Source organism: Papaver somniferum, chromosome 4 (assembly GCF_003573695.1).
Source record: "Papaver somniferum cultivar HN1 chromosome 4, ASM357369v1, whole genome shotgun sequence".
Lineage (NCBI taxonomy): Eukaryota > Viridiplantae > Streptophyta > Magnoliopsida > Ranunculales > Papaveraceae > Papaver > Papaver somniferum.
The window spans coordinates 35,952,083-35,958,411 of record NC_039361.1 but is presented as its reverse complement, the minus strand read 5'-3'; the positions used below and the strand labels follow the sequence as shown (position 1 = coordinate 35,958,411).

General features: G+C 38.4%; 1 long non-coding RNA gene across 3 annotated transcripts; it reads right to left on the bottom strand.

Annotated features, from left to right (window-relative positions):
• Positions 1-1,250: 1,250 nt before the first annotated feature.
• On the bottom strand, positions 1,251-5,063 carry LOC113275143. 3 transcript variants are annotated; one of them, XR_003323461.1, is made up of 5 exons: positions 4,919-5,063; positions 4,444-4,516; positions 3,181-4,202; positions 1,541-1,616; positions 1,251-1,446 (listed from the first exon to the last, which is right to left on the bottom strand). It is a non-coding gene; the product is annotated as an uncharacterized LOC113275143 (long non-coding RNA). The 3 variants fall into 3 exon arrangements; XR_003323462.1 differs by lacking the exons at positions 1,251-1,446; positions 1,541-1,616 and adding an exon at positions 2,694-3,102; XR_003323463.1 differs by lacking the exons at positions 1,251-1,446; positions 1,541-1,616 and adding an exon at positions 2,694-3,059.
• Between the last annotated feature and the right edge of the window lie 1,266 nt (positions 5,064-6,329).

Genomic DNA, 6,329 nt, shown 5'->3' with positions numbered 1-6,329 from the left:
CAGATAGTCGCTGGATGGAACAGCGTCCGGCGCTAAACCGAACGGCGCCCAAAAAATTTACCCTAAAAAACATAAAAATGTGTCGGAGATATTATTGCACAGATGGTACAAAAAAATTATAAGAAAAAAAAACATAAAATTCCGCAATCCACCCCGCCCCTACACGCTTCATCATTTCTCTCCATCCAACGAATTGTTTTCCTCTCATCAGAGCATCTCCAATGCTAGGGGTGAAGGTAATCCTAGGTGGAGGTCCTATTAATACCTTTTTGTTGTGGGTCATTACTATGTGGCTAAAAAAATTGAAAGTTATACTTTCTACCTCAAATTTCATCTCCAATGTCAAGATATTACTACCCTAGAACTTAGAGACAAATTAATTTTGGAATAAAGAATTGATTATGTGTCAAAAGACCTTGGGTCATGGAGAAGGTAAAGATATGACTTTCTCCTTTACCCTTTCTTATGAGATGGCATCCATGTCATGCTTTTACCTTACCTTGACCTTGGCATTGGAGATAAATTCTTGGTTAGAAAAGTGCTAAATCCTAGGTGTCTTGTCTTTTTAAGACCTTCATCCCTAGCATTGGAGATGCTCTCAGAGGACATGACATGCATTAATTGACAAGACATAACATTTCTTTATCTGTATAGGAGAAAGAAAAGTGACTGGATACAGGAGAGAAGAGAAATGAAGTGACAGCACAAATTTGAAAAGTGACGGGATACAGGAGAGAAGAGAAATGAAGTGACAGCACAAATTTTATACTAGGTGAAAATGTTGACGACGTATGGTTCAGCGTTTCTGCACGGATCCCTAAAAATATTCCTCCAGCGCTGAACCGTTCGGCTCGTAACTTTAATTTTTTGAGCGCCGAAATATTCAATGTTCAATCTCGTTGATGACTGCTTCTACACGGATCCCTAAAAATATTCCTCCAGCGCTGAACCGTTCGGCTCGTAACTTTAATTTTTTGAGCGCCGAAATATTCAATGTTCAATCTCGTTGATGACTGCGATCAAATGCTAGGAGAAAGAAGTAGCCAGAAAAAGTGTTAACTTTTTTTCCACATTTTTTCCATGATTTGTAACCCTTTTTGACTAATTTAGCAGTTCAATCTAGCCCATAGAAATTAGCCTTATACAACTTTCATTTTGCTTCGGACAAGTCAATTACTACAAGATTTGGAGTACTAAAATTTGTTGTTTCACTCCCGCATTCTGATGTAATACAGAAGTTAATACGGCAGAGTAATACGAGAGCAACATTTATCACAAAGCCATGTGGTTTCAATTTTTGATTCCCAAGTTTTCACAACATTTTTCAGCATGTAATACAGAAGTTAATACAAGTGCAAGTGTGGAGTATTATTTTTTTTTACATTAAGCAACAAAGGATCAATAGACACACCACTCCGTTTTTATTGCTACTCCGTTGCCCTCGACCTGTAAACAGCAATCCAGCTGATTCACATCAGCACAATGTTCAAACTGGCTAGAATAAATAACTACAATTTTTTTAAATGAATACAGCATTTACCTGAACTTGAGATTAGCAGCTTAAATTTCCTTTGACCATTTTTAGTCCTCCTCTTCAGTTTGATATTCATCATCATCTGCTGTATTTTTCATTTAGAATTAATAAGTCCATACACCATACTAGAAAAGATGATTTAAGTAACTGAACTTTAATTAGATGCAGCTGAATCCCTTACCATTCTTGCTAGATTTACGTCTCACGGTAATACCCAGTAAGATGCACACTAAGAGGATCAAAACCAAAAACCAAAACCAGTAACAAGTACTAGGTCGAGCAGAGATAAGCCGCATAATGATCTTATCTCCAAGATGCGACAAAAGTTTTTACACCGGCTGTCTGCCCGCCGAGACGCAACCTGCCCGAAGACAGGAGTATTTTCTTAACACATCCCGTGTCGTGTTGTGATGAACAGGGAATGAGAACACCGTTCTAGTTGGGTTTACGTATTCACGACCGTTAAAGTAGCATTGTCACTTTATCCCTGCCCAGAAGACAGAACAAGTCTGCCAACTGGTGGTATAACAAGTTCGCATGCTGAGGGCATGACCGTCTTCAAAGTGGACCCTGATGAATGGCCCATGAACATGAGTCCATGGAATACGGCTAGGCCACCATCGCCAGATGCTAAATCACAACGGTTTTAGCGCTCAACATTGTTGGGTAATCGAGTCTGGTTGTTGGATTACCTTTGGACAGGGTCCATTGCAATGATCTATCCCTATCACGTTGAAATTTTCGAAGATTACCCGCGCCTGTCGGCCAAGACTATATACTCGTTGAATACATCAGTGTAGCGCGCGTGCGGCCCAGAACATCTAAGGGCATCACAAACCTGTTATTGCCTCAAACTTCTGTGGCCTAAACGGCCATAGTCCCTTTAAGAAGCTGGCCGCGGAGGGAATCCTCCGCATAGCTAGTTAGCAGGCTGAGGTCTCGTTCGTTAACGGAATTAACCAGATCGCTCCACCAACTAAGAACGGCCATGCACCACCACCCATAGAATCAAGAAAGAGTTCCCAGTCTGTCAATCCTTACTATGTCTAGACTTGGTAAGTTTCCCCGTGTTGAGTCAAATTAAGCCGCAGGCTCCACTCCTGGTGGTGCCCTTCCGTCAATTCCTTTAAGTTTCAGTCTTGCGACCATACTCCCCCCGAAACCCAAAAACTTTGATTTCTCATAAGGTGTCGGCGGAGTCCTAAAAGCAACATCCGCCGATTCCTGATCGGCATCGTTTATGGTTGAGACTAGGACCACTAGTATTGTGAACGGGCGTGGCTTAAAAGTTAAAACCGGGTGCCATGTTTGGACATTTGTACTCATGGCAATACCCTTGCACAACTTTCATTTTGCTTCAAACAAGTTGGCCTGGAGCGTTCGTGATGTTGTGAACTGCTCTTAGTTGCATACAGTATTCTCTTTTTCTCTCGCATTATTTTCTAGCGTTGGTGAGAATGTGACGCACACAATTCGTCTAGCTCCATGACGTCTTACACTACTAGTGCTGGGTCTTCAAACGGACCTTCACCCAAAGCAGGGGCAGAACCAGGATTCAAGAGTAGGGGCTTGAAAAAAAATTATGCACACTAGTAAAAATAATATTTTTTTTTTGCGCTGCAAACAAAAGAAAAGAAAAGGATTACCTAGTCAATGACAATTGCAGAGTTTCTGAACTCCAATAAGTAATCCAGACAATTGTAGAACTTTTTATGGGTTTGCGAGCACATCCCATACCTGCAAACAAAAAAAACCAAGCAATAACGTGCAAACAATTTACAAGACCCCAAATTAACGTTAGTTATTACCTGTCACGGTCTTTTCCACCAGTATTACAATCAATTTGGTAGTACTAACGACATCCCACATACAAACACCAAGAGCCCATTGAACATCTTGAATCCAAAAAAAGGATTTCACATATATATATATATATATATTAAGTTTTACCAAAATATACACGTAAAAGTGTTTTACCAAAATAGTCACAAACCCATATTACCCAAAATATACACATACAAGTGTTCTTCCAAAGCCTGACTATCACTATTTAAGTGGCACCCTGCGACTGCCAACGTCGTCAAATCCATCTATGATTGAATCAATATCGATAGCTCCTGCAATGACTCGTTCAATGCTAATCATCATGCAATCCCTAAGAAAATCTTCTTCCATTTTGTTGCGAGCAGCTGTTTTAACTAATTTCATTGTTGAAAAATATCATTGGGTAAGCTTCTGCCTTCTTGGTAACCACTAGCTTTCGACACAACTCAGAAACAGTTGATAAGTTCTGAAAATCCAAATGACTAACTACATCCTGGCCATAATGTTGTAACTCATTTCTCAAAATGTGTACCTCTTGCGGACTGAAATCTAGATGATAGAACTTCTCAGCAAGATTACAAAGACTATCTACATTGAATGACTTAAAAGAATCTCTAGGATCCAAACACGAGCTAAAGCTCAGTAACTCTATGGTGTCTTCTGGAAACCTACGATCCAACTCCAATAACTGACAATCAATTGTAGCATTAAATATATCAACACGATAATGATGGTCTACTGTGATATTATCACGCTGCTGACAAGAACGACCTGTACCCATCATATAGCGAGCATCCATAACAGGTCTACTGTGGACGGTCAGTAGGCATCGTAGCCTATCAACCTGCAAATTTCAGTTGATTCAATAATAGATATATGACAAAAAAGTAAAATACTACTGAACCATAATGGGTCTCTAATTAGAAATGAAAAATTAAAAAGAAATCAGGCAGTGGCACAGAAAAGTGAAAACAGTCGAGACTCGAGAGCCATAATATGTTAATAAGCTTACTTACAACCAGTTCTTTACAAAAAACAAAACCACCAAATTACTCTTAAAAATCATTAATGATTCTTGATTATACCTGGAATTCAACTGTACTCGATCAGGCTTGCTACAAGCCTACAATTCTAAAGTGGTTGTTGAACAACTTCTACCTGGAATTCAACAAGAGATAAAGTTTGTAAAATTCACATCACAATTCAGTGATTCACAAAAATCAAAGTGCTGTTGTGCATACTTCTTCAATATAACATCAAAGGTTTTTTTTTTTTAACGAGACAGCATCAAAGATTAAACCTAAAATTTCATTCAAATTTTCGATTTCACAAAACCAAGTGAAATTAACCTAAGATTAAGAAAACCTCATGCCATTTTCATGAAAGAAAGCAATTAATTTTGATCTGATTTCATCCTTAACCTATTAGATCACGTTATTTTCACAAACCCAAGTGAAAATAACCTAAAATTTAGAAACCCCATGCCATTTTCATGAAAATAAAGAAGTAATTTGATAAATGAACCCATTAGATCACATGATTCAATCAAATTAACCTTACCTTCTAACTAGGGTTTGTTCTTTTCTGATGTTCTCTCTTTCTCTCGCTCTGATTTTCTCTCTTTCTCTCTTTTCTGACCACACAAACAGAACAGAGCAAAAAAAAAAACCCTCATCTCTTCTTTCACTTTCACGCTTAAAATTGACTTGGCTCTTGATTCTTAACTGGCTTGGCTCTCGATTCATATTACCTTGGCTTGGCTATTCAAGCTTACCCTGGCTTGGCTATATATATACGTGTGCTTCCCATATTTTGCTACGTATTGTTAATTAATTTTTTTTTAGGGGGTGGCTTAAGCCAGGGGTAGTCTGCCTATAGTTCCGCCCCTGACCCAAAGTATTATATTTTTCAAATGAGTAGTTGGAATCTAATCCAGTAGTATAGATTTTCGTTTGTTTCTCTTTCTCCACATTTTTAAAAGTTGATTGAGAATGGTTGCTTTAACTTGCTTTAATTTATTTCGCTAGCTAGGGGTCAATAATACATGATTGAAAAAAATGCCCATTGTATGTTTTAAATAGAGAGTAGTAGAGCTGGCAAACAAGCCGAAACCCGCGGGTTAACCCGTGCCCGGACCGTGAAAGCCCGAACCCGGACCGGCTGGTTTCTAAACAAGCCGGGTTCGGGTTGTAGAAATGGTGACCCGTCGAGAAACGGGTTAACCCGTCCCGGACCGCAAAACCGCGGGTTAACCCGTAAACCCGTACTTCCAATTTAATTTGGTCTTATCACCAAAACGTGTCGAGCAGGAGTCATTTCTCTTATTCTTTATCCTTTCTTCTTCTTCTTCGTTTTTATTTCTCCTTCTCATCTCTTTCTTCTTCTTTTCTTCCTGTTCTTCGTCTGTGAGAGGCTTACGAGATGAGAGTGAGAAGTGATTGAGTAAAATCAACAATGGGTTTTTACATATGATGAAGGAGCTGAGGTAGTTGTCGATACAACTCAGAGTGAAGAAGAAGGGTAATCGAGAATTAGGGATTTTCTGTAAATTTAATTGGAAATCGAATTAGATGATGATTAAGAATAAATTAGAGATGGGTTTGTTTAATTGAATATTTTTATTTTTGATTTGGGTTCGAATTAGGGATGTATTGATCTGAGGATTACTTTAGGGTTTTTGAGATTCCGAATTCGTTGAAGTTTATGATGAATTGAGGGTGGAATCAAGTATTTCATAGGGGGTTGCTGTTTAATCGATGAGGTGAAGCTGTTCTCGTGAGAAAGGTAATTTAGGGTTCTTGTAATTTGAATTTATCTTGAGTAAAATTGAATACGAATTGATGAATCTTATATGGATTTGTTCAATTAAAGTTGAATCGGTTATATGGAGGTTTAATTTGAGTTATTTGTAAAATTATGAATTCACTGAATTAGGGTTTCTCTCATGTTCTTCCCCATATTATAAATTAAG